General features: G+C 42.2%; 1 pseudogene; it reads left to right on the top strand.

The window, feature by feature from the left end:
• The first annotated feature begins 99 nt into the window (after window positions 1-99).
• Window positions 100-17,022, top strand: LOC119852974 (annotated as a pseudogene).
• The last annotated feature ends 231 nt before the right edge of the window (window positions 17,023-17,253 follow it).

Raw genomic sequence — 17,253 nt, 5'->3', positions numbered from 1 at the left:
CTGAAATAAAAAAAAAAAGCCTAAAAAAAGGAGAACCATGGATGAATTGCTAAGGAGAAAATAACTGTACAAGCATGTAGGGACATAATCAGAAGGACTATGGTACAAAGTGAGTTACACCTAGCAAGAGACATACAAGACAGGGTCTTTAAATACATTAGGAGAAAGAGAAAGGAAAGTGTTGGTTTTCTACTTAGCAGGGAAGGAGAGATAATAACTGATGAAATCCAGAAAACTGAGGTATTTAATGCCTATTTTGCTTCAGACTTCACTAAACAGGTTAATTGTGACCAGATACTCAACTCAGTAAAAACTAACCACTATAAGGAAGGAACACAAGCCAAAGTAGGGAAACAACAGGTTAAAGAATATTTAGATAAGTTAAAAGAAAAGGAGTACTTGTGGCACCTTAGAGACTAACAAATTTATTAGAGCATAAGCTTTCGTGAGCTACAGCTCACTTCATCGGATGCATTTGGTGGAAAAAACAGAGGAGAGATTTATATACACACACACAGAGAACATGAAACAATGGGTTTATCATACACACTGTAAGGAGAGTGATCACTTAAGATAAGCCATCACCAACAGCAGGGGGGGAAGGAGGAAAACCTTTCATGGTGACAAGCAGGTAGGCTAATTCCAGCAGTTAACAAGAATATCAGAGGAACCTGGTGGCAGAACTTTGTGACTTTGTCCTGACCCATAACTATTTCACATTTGGTGACAATGTATACCTTCAAATCAGCAGCACTGAGATGGGTACCTGCATGGCCCCACAGTATGCCAACATTTTTATGGCTGACTTAGAACAACGCTTCCTCAGCTCTCGTTCCCTAATGCCCCTACTCTACTTGCGCTACATTGATGACATCTTCATCATCTGGACCCATGGAAAAGAAGCTCTTGAGGAATTCCACCATGATTTCAACAATTTCCATCCCACCATCAACCTCAGCCTGGACCAGTCCACACAAGAGATCCACTTCCTGGACACTACGGTGCTAATAAGCGATGGTCACATAAACACCACCCTATATCGGAAACCTACTGACCGCTATTCCTACCTACATGCCTCTAGCTTTCATCCAGATTATACCACTCGATCCATTGTCTACAGCCAAGCGCTACGATATAACCGCATTTGCTCCAACCCCTCAGACAGAGACAAACACCTACAAGATCTCTATCTTGCATTCCTACAACTACAGTACCCACCTGCTGAAGTGAAGAAACAGATTGACAGAGCCAGAAGAGTACCCAGAAGTCACCTACTACAGGACAGGCCCAACAAAGAAAACAACAGAACGCCACTAGCCATCACCTTCAGCCCCCAACTAAAACCCCTCCAACGCATCATCAAGGATCTACAACCTATCCTGAAGGACGAGCCATCGCTCTCTCAGATCTTGGGAGACAGACCAGTCCTTGCTTACAGACAGCCCCCCAATCTGAAGCAAATACTCACCAGCAACCACACACCACACAACAGAACCACTAACCCAGGAACCTATCCTTGCAACAAAGCCCGTTGCCAACTCTGTCCACATATCTATTCAGGGGATACCATCATAGGGCCTAATCACATCAGCCACACTATCAGAGGCTCGTTCACCTGCACATCTACCAATGTGATATATGCCATCATGTGCCAGCAATGCCCCTCTGCCATGTACATTGGCCAAACTGGACAGTCTCTACGTAAAAGAATGAATGGACACAAATCAGACGTCAAGAATTATAACATTCAAAAACCAGTTGGAGAACACTTCAATCTCTCTGGTCACTCGATCACAGACCTAAGAGTGGCTATACTTCAACAAAAAAGCTTCAAAAACAGCCTCCAACGAGAGACTGCTGAATTGGAATTAATTTGCAAACTGGATACAATTAACTTAGGCTTGAATAGAGACTGGGAATGGATGAGTCATTACACAAAGTAAAACTATTTCCCCATGGTATTTCTCCCTCCCACCCCACCCCCCACTGTTCCTCTGATATTCTTGTTAACTGCTGGAATTAGCCTACCTGCTTGTCACCATGAAAGGTTTTCCTCCTTCCCCCCCCTGCTGTTGGTGATGGCTTATCTTAAGTGATCACTCTCCTTACAGTGTGTATGATAAACCCATTGTTTCATGTTCTCTGTGTGTGTGTATATAAATCTCTCCTCTGTTTTTTCCACCAAATGCATCTGATGAAGTGAGCTGTAGCTCACGAAAGCTTATGCTCTAATAAATTTGTTAGTCTCTAAGGTGCCACAAGTACTCCTTTTCTTTTTGCGAATACAGACTAACACGGCTGCTACTCTGAAACCTTAGATAAGTTAGATATATTCAAGTTCATCTTAGGTATTTAGGAAGTAGCTGAAGCAATCTCAGAACCGTTCGCAATTATCTTTGAGAACTCCTGGAAGACGAGTGAGGTCCCAGAACACTGGAGAAGGACAAACATAGTACCTTTCTTTAAAGTGGGGAACAAAGAGGACGCAGGGAATTATAGACCAATCAGTCCAACTCCGATATCTGGAAAGATATTGATACAAATTATTCAGCAATCAATTTATAAGGTCCGAGAGGATAATAAGGTGGTAAGGAATAGGCAAAATGGATTTGTCTGATCAAAGCATGCCAAGCCAAGCTAATTTCCTTCTTTGGCTTAGTGGATAAGGGGGAAGTAGTGGATATGATATACTTAATTTTAGTAAGACTTTAGACACAATCCCACATGACAGTGTCTTAAACAAATTAGGGAAATGTGGTCTACATTAAATTATTATACTGTGAGTCAACAACTAGTTAAAAGTCCCTACTCAAAGAGTAGTTATCAATGGTTTGCTGTCAAACTGGGAGGGTATATCTAGTGGGGTCGTGCAAGGGTTAGGCCTTGGTTCAGTATTAGTCAACATTTTCATTGATGACTTAGAAAAGGGAGTGGAGGGTATTCTTATAAAATTGGCTGGTGACACCAAGCTGGGAGAGATTTTATGCACTTTGGAGGACAGTATTAAAATTCAAAATGACTGACAAATTGGAGAATTGGTCTGAATTCAACAAGATGAAATTCAATAAAGACAAGTGCAAAATACTTCACTTAGGAAGGAAAAATCAAATGCACAACTAACAAATGCAGAATAAGTGGCTGTGTGTGAAAACAGCTTGTCTGCCTCCCAGCGGGGTGGAGTGCGGTTAAAACACTGCATCCCCCTCCTGGCTGGAGGAGGGGGGTAAAAACAGCATGTCCCCCCGCTGGTGGGTGGGGGGTCAAGGGTTGAAAGAAAGGTTTCAGAGAAGATTCTACCTTCACAGATAGAAGGAGTTCTCCTGTTGGTGTAGGTAATCCACCTCCCCGAGAGGCAGTAGCTAGGTTGATGGAGAATTCTCCCATAGACCTACTGCTGGCCACACTGGGGGTGAGATCACTTTAACTGCAGTGGAGCCCAGGGGTGTGGATTTTTCATATCCCTGAGCGATTTAGTTATACCAACATAAGTTCATAATATAGACCAGGCCTAAAGGCCTGAACACCACTAAAGGATCAATCTGCATTTCTGAGGAACCCATAAGCTATGGAGAGTATAGGTTTGGAATGGAAGCGCTATCTCAACCATACTTCTACACCTACTCAAACTCATTGAGGAAGACAGGACCTAAACATATGTGACCCACAGCTCCTTTGCCATCACCAGCCCAGCAGCTGCACGGTCCCTTAGCATGTGGCCTCCAGGGCAGATCAGAGCTTGTTCCACAAACTTTACACTTCCAAAACCAATGGGGCAGGGGAACTTCTGGGGCAGGCTGGGGATAGGCCAGAGAAGGGAGGGGGGATTCTGGCAGCCTGGCCAGGTGTAATTAAGTTTTGCACCCTGGCTATTCCAAAGCCAGAAGCCCATAGAAGCCATGGTAACTAGAGTATAATTTAGGCCCCCCTAATTTGCACTGGGGTCTGCACTGGACCACAGCAGACATATTGGGATGGCATAAACTGCCTCAACCCTTACTCCATTGTTAGCACTGGAAAGAGTTTGGCACAGAGTGTGGGAAAATGTCCAAAATATGAGGGAAAGAAAGAGAGAGAGAGAGAGAAATAAAAATATCCCACTGCAAGATTAATAAAGGTGGGATAGATTGGTGTAAAACCAATGTGAGAGCAAAATCAAGCCCAAGATCTTCATCTAGCAGAGGAGAGCATTAAAATGTCACTATTATGCCATCTAGTGGATAATACTGGGTTATCCTGAACATTTCAACTGTAAGAAAAAGAAAACAATACAAATAGCAACATTAAAAAATAGCTAATCAAAATGAAATATTAAATTCACAATCAGCATACAGAATTTATGTAGCGTATGTTAGCACAGAAACATGGGACAGCCATTTTTATTACTTTTTATGAAAAAAAATATCAAAAGTCACCTATTTCTGCTCAACTGAATTCCAAATACCTGGCATAAAGACCTCACCTAAGCCCTGCCAATCTACTTTGTTCCATCTCTAAGATGACTCCTCTCTGGCATGCTTTAATAAATATCACTAAACGCTATCACATTGTTTAAATTAATTGAAGAGTGGGCACTGGGTCTGAAACAATCAACAAGATGGAAGAGTGATCTGTATTTTAAAGTGAGTTGGCTGTATTTTAAAAATCCTTATTGTGGTTACAGGGACAAACCATCCTGATGTGTAGAAAGAATAGTAAATATGGCAGGCAACCAGCTTTGGCTTAACAGTGAAATCCTTGCTGATCTTAAACACAAAAAAGAAGCTTACAAGAAGAGGAAGATTGGACAAATGACCTGGGAAGAGTATAAAAATATTGCTCGGGCATGCAGGAATGAAATCAGGAACGCTAAATCACACCTGGAGTTGCAGCTAGCAAGAGATGTTAAGAGTAACAAGAAGGGTTTCTTCAGGTATGTTAGCAACAAGAAGAAAGTCAAGGAAAGTGTGGGCCCCTTGCTGAATGAGAGAGGCAACCTAGTGACCGAGGATGTGGAAAAAGCTAATGTACTCAATGCTTTTTTTGCCTTTGTCTTCAGCTCTAAGATTACTGCACTGGGCAGCACAGCATGGGGAGGAGGTGACCAGCTCTCTGTGGAGAAAGAAGTGGTTCGGAACTATTTAGAAAAGCTGGACAAGCACAAGTCCATGGGGCCGGATGAGCTGCATCCGGGAGTGCTAAAGGAGTTGGCGGATGTGATTGCAGAGCCATTGGCCATTATCTTTGAAAACTCATGGCGATTGGGGGAAGTCCCGGACAACTGGAAAAAACCTAAGGTAGTGCCCATCATTAACGAAGGGAAGATAGAGGATCCTGGGAACTACAAGCCAGTCAGCCTCATCTCAGTCCCTGGAAAAATCATGGAGCACGTCCGCAAGGAATCAATTTTGAAGCACTTAGAGGAGAGGAAAATGATCAGGAACAATCAGCATGGATTCACCAAGGGCAAGTCATGACTGACTAATCTAATTGCCTTCTATGATGAGATAACTGGCTCTGTGGATGAGGGGAAAGCAGTGGACATGTTGTTCCTTGATTTTAGCAAAGCTTTTGACACAGTCTCCCACAGTATTCTTGCCAGCAAGTTAAAGAAGTATGGGCTGGATAAATGGACTATAAAGTGGATAGAAAGCTGGCTAGATTGTCGGGCTCAGCGGGTAGTGATCAATGGCTCCCTGTCTAGCTGGCAGCGGGTATCAAGCGGAGTCCCCCAAGAGTCAGTCCTGGGGCTGGTTTTCTTTAATATCTTCATTAATGATCTGGAAGATGACATGGATTGCACCCTCAGCAAGTCTGCAGATTGAGAGGAGTGGTAGATATGCTGGAGGGTAGGGATAGGATACAGAGGGCCCTAGACAAATTAGAGGATTGGGCCAAAAGAAATCTGATGACATCAGAGTCCTGCACTTAGGACAGAAGAATCCCATGCACCGCTACAGACTAGGGACCGAGTGACTAGGTAGCAGTTCTGCAAAAAAGAACCTAGGGGTTACAGTGGACGAGAAACTGGATATGAGTCAACAGTGTGTCCTTGTTGCCAAGAAGGCTAACAGCATTTTCGGCTGTATTAAGTAGAACATCGTCAGCAGATCAAGGGACATAATTGTTCCCCTCTATTCGGCATTGGTAAGGCCTCATCTGGAGTACTGTGTCCAGTTTTGGGCTCCACACTACAAGAAGGATGTGGAAAAATTTGGAAAGCGTCCAGCGGAGGGCAACAAAAATGATTAGGAGGCTGAAACACATGATTTATGAGGAGAGGCTGAGGAAACTGGGATTATTTAGTCTGCAGAAGAGAAGAACGAGGGGGGATTTGATAGCTGCTTTAAACTGAACCCCCTGAAAGGGTATTCCAAAGAGGATGGATCTAGACTGTTCTCAGTGGTAGCAGATGACAGAACAAGGAGTAATGGTCTCAAGTTGCAGTGGGGGAGGTTTAGGTTGGATATGAAGAAAAACTTTTTCACTAGGAGGGTGGTGAAGCACGGGAATGTGTTACCTAGGGAGGTGGTGGAATCTCCTTCCTTAGAAGTTTTTAAGGTCAGGCTTGACAAAGCCTCTGGCTGGGATGATTTAGTTGGGGATTGGTCCTGCTTTGAGCAGGGGGTTGGATTCTCAGCGCTTCTTCAGAATGAAGAAGCACAATATTGCTTTGAGAGTATTAATGGATCCTGCTATAAAACATCGTGGTCTTCTGGAATCCGCATCACTTTGTATGTTGTACTTAGTTTTCTGACAATTCTTACACTAGGTGGAAACCTAATGGTAATGATTACAATTGTTTATTTCAAACAGCTTCACTCTCCTACAAATATTTTGCTCGCCTCCTTGGCACGTGCTGATTTGTGTTTGGGTCTGACTGTGCTGCCCTTCAGCAATATAAGATCTGTCGAAACATGCTGGTATTTTGGGGAAACATTCTGTAGATTCCACAGTTCTTTTGAATTATCTTGTTGTTATTCATCAATATTTCACTTGTTTTTCATCTCTGTCTCGATGACACCAACCTAGGAGGAATTTAAAGCACTTTGGGAGGACAGTATTAAAATACAAAATGACTGACAAATTGGAGAATTGGTCTGAATTAAACAAGATGAAATTCAGTAAAGATAAGTGGAAAGTACTTCACTTAGGAAGGAAAAATCAAATGCACAACTACAAAATGCAGAATCACTGGCTAGTACAGAACAACCTCAGAGTTACGTACACCTCAGGAATGGAGGCTGTCCATAATTCTAAAATGTTTGTAACTCTGAACAAAGTGCAGTTTGGGATCCAGATTCAGCAGCTGATGCTCCAGGCCAGGATTCAGCAGCTGCTAAGCTCCCTACTGAACCCTGGCATAAGTTTGCAACTTTGTCCCATTCTGGGGGCAGAGGGGTATGTGTGGGTCTGTATGGGTGGAGTAAAAACAGTGCGTCTCCCTTCTGGCTGAGGGACGGGGGGTAAAAACAGCATGTCCCCCTGCTGGCGGGGGGTGGGTGGGTGAAAGAAAAGCATCAGAAAAGATGCTACCTATGCAGACGAGCAGGGTTCCCCTGTCTAGGTAATCCACCTCCCTGAGCTAGGGTAGCTAGATTGATCGGAGAAATTTCCCATCGACCTACTGCTGGCCAGAGCGGGGGTGAAATTGCTTTAACTGCGGCGGAGCCCAGGGGTGTGGATTTTCATATCTAGGCAAACATAGTACCTATCTTTAAAGTGGAGAACAAAGAGGACCCAGGGAATTATAGACCAGTCAGTCTAACTCCAATACCTGGAAAGATATTGGTACAAATTAGGGCTGTTGATTAATCAGAGCTAACTCACGTGATTAACTAAAAAAAATTGTGATTAAAAAATTAATCATTATCAGTTGCACTGTTAAATAATAGAATACTAATTGAAATTTATTAAATATTTTGGATTTTTTTTACATTTTCAAATATATTGACTTCTATTTCAACACAGAATATAAAGTGTACAGTGTTCACTTTATATTATTTTTATTACAAATTTTGGCACTATAAAAGTGATAAACAAAAGAAATAGTATTTTTCAATTTGCTTCATACAAGTACTGTTATGCTATCTCTTTATCGTGAAAGTGTAGATCTAAACAAATGTAAATTTTTGTTGTTGTTACATAACTGCGCAAAAAACCCCAAGACAATGTAAAACTTTACAGCCTACCAGTGCACTCTGTCCTATTTCTCGTTCAGCCAATCACTAAGACAAACAAGTTTGTTTACATTTATGAGAGATACTTCTGCCTGCTTCTTATTTACGTCACCTAAAAGTGAGAATAGGTGTTCTCATGGCACTTCTGTAGCCGGCATTGCAAGGAATTTACGTGCCAGACATGCAAAACATTCGTTTGCTCCTTCATGCTTTAGCCACCATTCCAGAGGACATGTTTCCATGCAGATGACACTCGTTAAAAAGTAATGTGTTAATTAGATTTGTGACTGAACTCCTTGGGGGAGAAGTGTATGTCCCCTGTTCTGTTTTACCCGCATTCTGTCATCTATTCATGTTCTAGCAGCCTCAGGTGATGACCCAGCACATGTTCATTTTAAGAACACTTTCACAGAAGATTTGACAAAACACAAAGAAGGTACCAATGTGAGATTTCTAAACATAACTACACCCAAGGTTTAAGAATCTGAAGTGCCTTCCAAAATCAGAGAGGGATGGGGTATGGAGCATGCTTTCATAAGTCTTAAAAGAGCAACATTCAGATGTGGAAATTACAGAACCCGAACCAGAAAAAAGAAAGTTAACTTTCTACTGGTGGCATCTGACTCAGAGGATGAAAATGAACATGCATTGGTCTGCTCTGCTTTGGATCGTTATCAATGAGCATGGACCGATGTCCTATGGAATGGTGGTTGAAGGTGAAGGGACACATGAATCTTTAGTGCATCTGGCATGTAAATATCTTACAATGCCAACTACAACAGTGCTATGCAAACGCCTGTTCTCACTTTCAGGTGACATTGTAAACAAAAAGCAGGCAGGATTATCTCCTGCAAATTGTAACCAAACTTGTTTGTCTGAGCGATTGGCTGATGTAGCACTGGGTGGACTTGTAGGCTCTAAAGAACATAAGAAATGGCCATACTGGGTCAGACCATAGGTCCATCAAGCCCAGTATCCTGTCCTCTGACAGTGGCCAATGGCAGGTGCCCCAAAGGGAATGAACAGACAGGTTCTCATCAAGTGATCTATGCCTTGTCACCCAGTCCCAGCTTCTGGAAAACAGAGGCTAGGGACACCATTCCTGCCCATCCTGGCTAATAGCCATTGATGGACCTATCTTCCATGAATCTATCTAGCTCCCTTCTGAACCCCGTTATAGTCTTGGCCTTCACAACACCCTCTGTCAAGGAGTTCCAGAGGTTGACAGTGCATTGCATGAAAAAAATACTTTCTTGTGTTTGTTTTAAACTTGCTACCTATTAATTTCATTTGGTAGCCCCTTTGTTCTTGTATTATGAGAAGGAGTAAATAACACTTCCTTATTTACTTTCTCTATACCACTCATGATTTTATAGACCTCTATCACATCCCCCCTTAGTTGCCTCTTTTCCAAGGTGAAAAATCCCAGTTTTATTAATCTCTCCTCATACGGAAGCTGTTCTATACCCCAATACAAAGTTTTACATTGTATTATTTTTGAATGCAGTTATATGTTTGTACATAATTCTATATTTGTAAGTTCAACTTTCATGATAAAGAGATTGCACTACAGTACTTGTATGGGGGGGGAATTGAAAAATACTATTTCTTTTATCATTGTTACAATGGAAATATTTGTAATAAAAATAAATATAAAGTGAGCTCTGTACACTTTGTATTCTGTGTTGTAATTGAAATCAATATATTTGAAAATGTAGAAAAAAGAGCCACAAATATTTCAATGAACGGTATTCTATTATTGTTTAATGGTACGATTAATTGCACTATTAAATCAAGAATAACTTTACAAATTGCTTGACAGCCTTAGTACAAATTAGTAAATAATTGATTTGCAAGCTCCTAGAGAGTAATTAGGTGATAAGGAATAGGCAAAATGGATTGGTCAAGCACAAAGCATGCTAAGCCAACCTAATTTCCTTCTTTGGCCTAGTGGATAAGGGGGAAGCAGTGGACATGATATATCTTGATTTTAGTAAGACATTTGACACAATCCCACATGATGGTCTCTTAAATAAACCAGGGAAATGTGGTCTACATGAAATTAGTGTATGGTGGGTGCACAACTGGTTGAAAGGCCCTACTCAAACAGTAGTTATCAATGCTTTGCTTTCAAACTGGGAGGGTATATTAGTGGGGTCCCACAAGGGTTAGGCCTTGGTTCAGTACTATTCACCATTTTCATTAATGACTTGGAAAATGAAGTGGAGGGTATTCTTATAAAATTTGCTCATAACACCAAGCTAGGAGAGATTTCAAGCACTTTTCAGGACAGTATTAAAATTAAAAATGACCAACAAATTGGAGAATAGGTCTGAATTCAACAAGATGAAATTCAATAAAGATAAGTGGAATGTATTTCACTTAGGAAGGAAAAAATCATATGCACAACTCCAAAATTCAGAATAACTGGCTAGTGGTAGTACAGTTGTCAAGGCTGAATCCCCACTCTTTCACTCTGAGTGCAGAAAGTGTGGGCCCTCAAGGATTCTAAAAATTAACACTGGCCATTCCAGGCTTGTATTAAACTCCGAAGGTTACAGCTTTTCTCTGGCCTTGGCTTGGTAAACGCTGCCACCACCCAAATGAAAAAACAAAAACAAAAAAAACTCTTGGACCCAGGAAGGAGCACTTGGGAATTCCTCCCTGTGGGGTACCTTCTTTCCGCTCACCCCCACCACCATCTCCAGAGAAAGAGCTGAGAAAGAAAACAAAGGGTATTAGCTGTGGCCACAAGCTAATCAAACAGCATATGCACAAACCTCTTAGGACACAAAAATCCAAATCCTTCTTTAAAAAGGTAAATGTTATTAAAACAAAAAGAAAGAAAATACATCTGGAACTTAGACTTTTGCTAGATTTTAAAAGAGCAATTTCCAAAAATTAAGCACCCAGAATAGAAAAGGAGTACTTGTGGCACCTTAGAGACTAACAAATTTATTAGAGCATAAGCTTTCGTGAGCTACAGCTCACTTCATTGGATGCATTCGATGCATCCGATGAAGTGAGCTGTAGCTCAAGGAAGCTTATGCTCTAATAAATTTGTTAGTCTCTAAGGTGCCACAAGTACTCCTTTTCTTTTTGCGAATACAGACTAACACGGCTGCTACTCTGAAACCTGGCACCCAGAATAGCTTTCTTGGGGGTTCAGTTTAAAGATTACAAGCAGACAAAAGCATCTGGGATTAGCACAGAGGAGATCCACAAGCCAAAATAAGAATTAAGCCTGATAGCATCTAACTAAACATTCCCTATGCACATTATTTCTTCTAGGTATAGAAGATGAATTTTTACGCCTGGTTCAAGCTTTACACAGCATTCCTGCTGCCCTCTGTTCCCCTCTTTCCTGGAGAGACACACACACACAAACAAAGGGAAGCTTTTTTCCTACATTTTAAAAAGTTCTACCTTCCCATTGGCTCTTTTGGTCAGGTGCCCACTCCTTTTCTTTTACCTGTGAGCTTGTTAATCCTTTACAGGTAAAGCAAGCAGAGAACAGACCAAGAGGGATTTTACAGCTAACTGGTTGGCTGGGTGTCCATCAAAGGGAGCTACTCCCTCAAACTTCAAGTATCACATGCCCCCCAAAATCACAGACGTTCTGGCCAGCCTGGTTCAGGTCGGGTCTACACCAGCTGGGATTTCTTTAGGGTTTAGGAAACAGAGTTAATAAGATGCATGCACCTCTAATTTTACTAATAATTACATGAAGAACTAAACAGTACTTTTTACATTTCACGGACTATAATGACTTAGAATGCAGGGACATTTTACCCGCTGATTCTGGGAAACCTTCCCAGGAGAGTGCATCCACCACTTTGTTAGAGGCTCCTGAAATGTGTTGTATTTTAAAATCAAAGTCTTGGAGAGCTAAACTCCACCAAAGAAGTTTTTTGTTAGTCTCTTTGACTGTGTGAAGCCACTTTAGTGTAGCATGGTCAGTCCGCAGGTGGAACCTCTGTCCCCAAATATATGGGCGTAGCTTCTCCAGAGCATACACAATGGCGTAACATTCTTTTTCTGAGACTGACCAGTGGCTTTCCCTCTCAGAAAGTTTTTTTTCTGAGAAACACAACAGGATGGAATTGTTGATATGGTCCTTCGTGCATTAAAACTGCTCCCACACCGTGCTCAGACGCATCTGCGGTTACAACGAACGGTTGGTTGAAGTCTGGGGCCCTCAGTACACGGTTAGATGTAAGGTCTGCCTTAAGCTGGTTAAAGGCTTTCTGACACTTTTCAGTCCACTGAACTGCATTTGGTTGTTTTTTCCTGGTCAGGTCTGTCAGTGGAGTGACAATTTGGCTGTAGTGTGGTACAAATCATCGGTAATACCTGGCCAAGCCCAAGAAGGATTGGACCTGCTTCTTTGACTTAGGAACAGGCCAATTTTGGATAGCATTTACCTTAGCCTGTAGGGGGTTGATAGTATCTTAACCCACCTGGTGTCCAAGATATGTTACCCTGTTTAGGCCTAGTTGTCACTTTTTTGCCTTAATGGTTAATCCTGCTTCCCTTACATGCTGGAAGACAGCTTGGAGGTGTTCCAGGTGTTCTGCCCATGAATCTGAGAATATAGCCACATTGTCAAGGTAGGTGACTGCAAATTCCCCAAATCCAGCCAGAAGGTTATCTACCAGTCTCTGGAAGGTGGTTGGTGCATTTTGCAGCCCAAAAGGGAGCACATTACATTCATACAGCCCTACATGGGTGATGAAGGCTGACCTTTCCTTGGCTGGGTCATCTAGCGGCACTTACCAGTACCCCTTAATTAAGTCTAAGGTGGCGATGAACTGGGCACATCCCAGTTTCTCCAATAGCTCATCTGTACATGGCATTGGATAGTTTTCTGGGCAAGTTACAGCACTTAGTATACAGTAGTCCACACAAAAGCAGATTTCCCCATTTAGTTTGGGAACCAGACCAGCTGGAGAGGCCCATGCACTCTCAGAGGTGCGGATTACACCCATCTGTAACATGTCCTTGATCCCTTTCTATTGTGGTTTTGACTTGAGAAGCCATCTGGTAGGGTTGGGTTCTAATTGGGCGAGCATCACCTGTGTCAATGGAATAGTACACTCATTCTGTCCATCCTGGAGTGACTGAAAACATTGACGTGAAGCTGGTGCACAGCTCCTAGATTTGCTGTCGCTGCTTACGGCCAAGGGTAATGAAAAGGCTCACCTCTTCCATGCCACCATTGTGTTTTCCGTCATAGTAAACTTCTTCAGGGCACTCAGCATCGTCTCTCTCCTGGCCTGTAAACTGGAGAACCTTGATTTCTTGGGAATAAAAGGGCTTTAGACAATTAACATGGTATACTTTAGGTTTTAGGGTTGGGTCTGGGAACGCTATGAGGCAATTAACAGCTCTCAGGTGCTCTCGGACCATAAATGGCCCCTCCCACCACACTTCCATCTTATTGGCCTGGAGCACTTTCAGGACCACGACTTGGTCACCTACTCTGAAGGAATGCTTTCTGGCATGTTTATCATACCAGGCTTTTTGCTCTTGTTGAGACTTTGCTCAACCTTGCTGTAGGTTTTCTCAAGCAAGGGCTAGAGCGTCCTTGAGGGTGTTTTGCAGGTTAATTCCTGGAGAAGATGTAACCTCCTCCCATTGCTGCTTTACCAATTGTAATGGCCCCTTAACTTCATGGCCATAAATGAGTTCAAAGGGTGAAAATCCCAAACTGGGATGTGGTACAGCTCTGTAGCCAGAGAGCAACTGCTGCAACACTAGGGTCCCAAACAAGTAAAGGGAAGTTTTTTCCCCCCCATTTTAAAAAGTTCTACCTTCCCATTGGCTCTTTTGGTCAGTTGCCCAGTCCTTTTATTTTATCTATGGGCTTGTTAACCCCTTATAGGTAAAGCAAGCAGAGAACAGACCAAGAGGGATTTTTACAGTTATCTGGCTGGCTGGGTGTCCATCAAAGGGAGCTACTCCCCCCTTTTCTCCCCTGCCTTCATGTATCACAACAGTACAACCTCAGAGTTACGGACACCTTGGAAATGGAGGCTGTCCATAACTCTGAAATGTTCATAACTTTGAACAAAGCGCAGTTTGGGCTCCAGATCCAGCAGCTGATATTCCAGACCAGGATCCAGCAGCAGCTAAGCTGTCTACTGAGCCCTGGCATGACTCTGCAACTTTCTGGGGCAGGGGAGGGGGAGAACAGTGTGTCACCCTCCTGGCTGAGGTTAGGGGGCTAAAAACAGCACATCCTCCTGCTGGTGGGGCCGGGGGGGGGGGAGGCAAGGAGCGAAAGTAAGGTTTCAGAGAAGACGCTACCTACGCGGACAGGAGGGGTTCTCCTGTTGGTGTAGGTAATCACCTCCCCAAGAGGCGGTAGCTAGGCTGATGGGAGAATTCTCCCATTGACCTACTCCTGTCTACAGTAGGGGTGAGATCGCTTTAACTGCAGCGGAGCCCAGGGGTGTGGATTTTCATACCCCTGAGCGATGTAATTATACTGACATAAAAGTTTGTAATATAGACCAGGCCTAAGGGCCTGAACACCACTGAAGGATTGACCTGCATTTCCGAGAAACCTATAAGCCATGGAGAATATAGGTTTGGAATGGAAGCGCCATCTCGACACCTACTCAAACTCATTGAGGAAGACAGGACCTAAATCATATGTGGCCCACAGCTCCTTTGCCCTCATCAGCCTAGCAGCTGCACAGTCCCCCAGCAAGTGGCCTCCAGGGCAGATGAACCCTGCCAGGTTCAGAGCTTGCTCCACCAACTTTACACTTGCAGAAATCCGTGGGGAAGAGGAACTGCACTGGACCACGACAGACACATCGGTATAACACAAGTTGCTTCAACCCTTGCTGCATTCTTAGGACTGAAACGAGTTTAGCCCAGAGTGTGGAAAAATGGCTAAAATATGAGAGAGAGAGAGAGAGAAATACCCACTGCAAGATTAATAAAGGTGGGATAGATTTTCTTTAAACACACGTACCATTGTCTATGACCTCTTTTTCCTTAGCCAGTATTACTGACAAAGCAATTTACAGTAATAATACTGAGATAATACCTGGTTGCTGTGGGAACCAGTTAAATTTGCCTTCAAAAAATAAAGGAAAGACCCTATAATGAGACTTAGTTCAAACATATGCATGACAGTATGTACCTGGTTAAAGGACTGTCTTGTGATGAATCAAAGTAGATTGCTTAATGATGGGTTTTTTTCAGACTCTACATATCTATCAGTGTTTACACCATTTGCCAGAAGGATTTAACATTATGGGATGATCACTACATTTCCCTTGTGTTTGCTGTTTTTCTCTTCACACCATCCCTCATTTTTGAGAGGAGAACATGCAAGGGGGGCGGGATAGCTCAGTGGTTTGAACATTGGCTTGCTAAACCCAGGGCTGTGAGTTCAATCTTTGAGGGGGCCATTTAGGGATTTGGGGCAAAAATTGGGGATTGGTCCTGCTTTGAGCAGGGGGTTGGACTAGATCTCCTGAGGTCCCTTCCAACCCTGATATTCTATGATTCTAAGTCTTTCTCATTAACATTGCTAAGACAGCCTCAGGATAAAGGACTACTGAAAACATGCATCTCCTCCTGCCTTCTATTCACATTTTAATCCATGGTTCTATCTGAAAAAAAAATCTTCTCAAAAGGTAAGGCATTAGCAGTCCCTCCAACTACAGTGACATCAATGGGAGTTTTGCAATTGACTTAAACAGAAAGATCAGGCATCGAGGAAATGTAAATAAATATGAATAGGTAAAAATAAATTCTATATTATACCACAGGAAAAACTTTTCAATTATAAAATATTTTTGCTACTTGTTTACATATTTCAAAATGCCATTGAAAACTGTAGTTACAACAGATATTTTGCTATGTTCTATTATTTAGTTCCTAGTTACATACACATTTTTAGTCTACTGATGGACATAAATGCAACACTTTGGAATTATTGTACTCTCAGTCATGTCGACTTCAATTCTCTTTTTCAGAAAGATTTAAAAAGTGAAGAGCTTGACCGACCAGTGCCACATCACCACCATTGGTATACAAATGCAAACACTAAAAAGTTCAGAGTAGTTAACAACAAAAGCACAACATGACTTCAGTGCTTCTTCAGAATGAAGAAGCACAATATTGCTTTGAGAGTATTAATGGATCCCGCTATAAAACATCGTGGTCTTCTGGAATCCGCATCACTTTGTATGTTGTGCTTGGTTTTCTGACAATTCTTATACTAGGTGGAAACCTAATGGCAATGATTACGATTGCTTATTTCAAATAGCTTCACTCTCCTGCAAATATTTTGCTCGCCTCCTTGGCACGTGCTGATTTGTGTTTGGGTCTGACCGTGCTGCCCTTCAGCAGTATAAGATCTGTCGAAACATGCTGGTATTTTGGGGAAACATTCTGTAGATTCCACAGTTTTTGAATTATCTTGTTGTTATTCATCAATATTTCACTTGTGTTTCATCTCTGTTGATTGCTACATTGCTGTTACTGATCCTTTAATTTACCTCTCAAGTTTACAGTGACAGTTTCAGGCATGTTCATAATTGTTGCCTGGACATTTTTGATAGCATTCAGTTTTTCTGTTGTCTTCACTGGGGCTAATGACAAAGGGATACAAGAATTAGTAAATGCCCTCCCCTGTGTAGGGAGCGGTCAGATTCTCTTCAACAAAACATGGGTGGTTGTAACCTCTCTCCTTTATTTCATACCTTTTTTTACAACAATAGGACTTTACAGCAAAATCTTTGCTGTGGCTAAACGACAAGCTAGAATGACAGAGATGATGAGCAACAACACCCAGTCGTCTGATACTTACAGTGACAGTTAGCAGAAGAGAGAGGAAAGCTGACCTCCTACACCCATATGGAATGGATATTATTATGCTCATTTAATGGATAAGAAAATTGAATTTTAAAGGGAGATGGACATTTAACTCCCATAAGCTCCTTTGAAAAACACAACCAAAGAGATTAAGGATCCAATCCTGCTACTTTTTAAATTGGTGGCAAAACTCCCATTGTCTTTTAATGGGAGCAAGAATAAACCAGCACTGACTTACCCATATTCACACAGGAAACGT

Source organism: Dermochelys coriacea, chromosome 3 (genome assembly GCF_009764565.3).
Source record: "Dermochelys coriacea isolate rDerCor1 chromosome 3, rDerCor1.pri.v4, whole genome shotgun sequence".
Classification (NCBI taxonomy): Eukaryota; Metazoa; Chordata; order Testudines; family Dermochelyidae; genus Dermochelys; species Dermochelys coriacea.
Note: the sequence above shows the minus strand (reverse complement) of the source record. Positions and strands in the feature narration are given on the sequence as shown.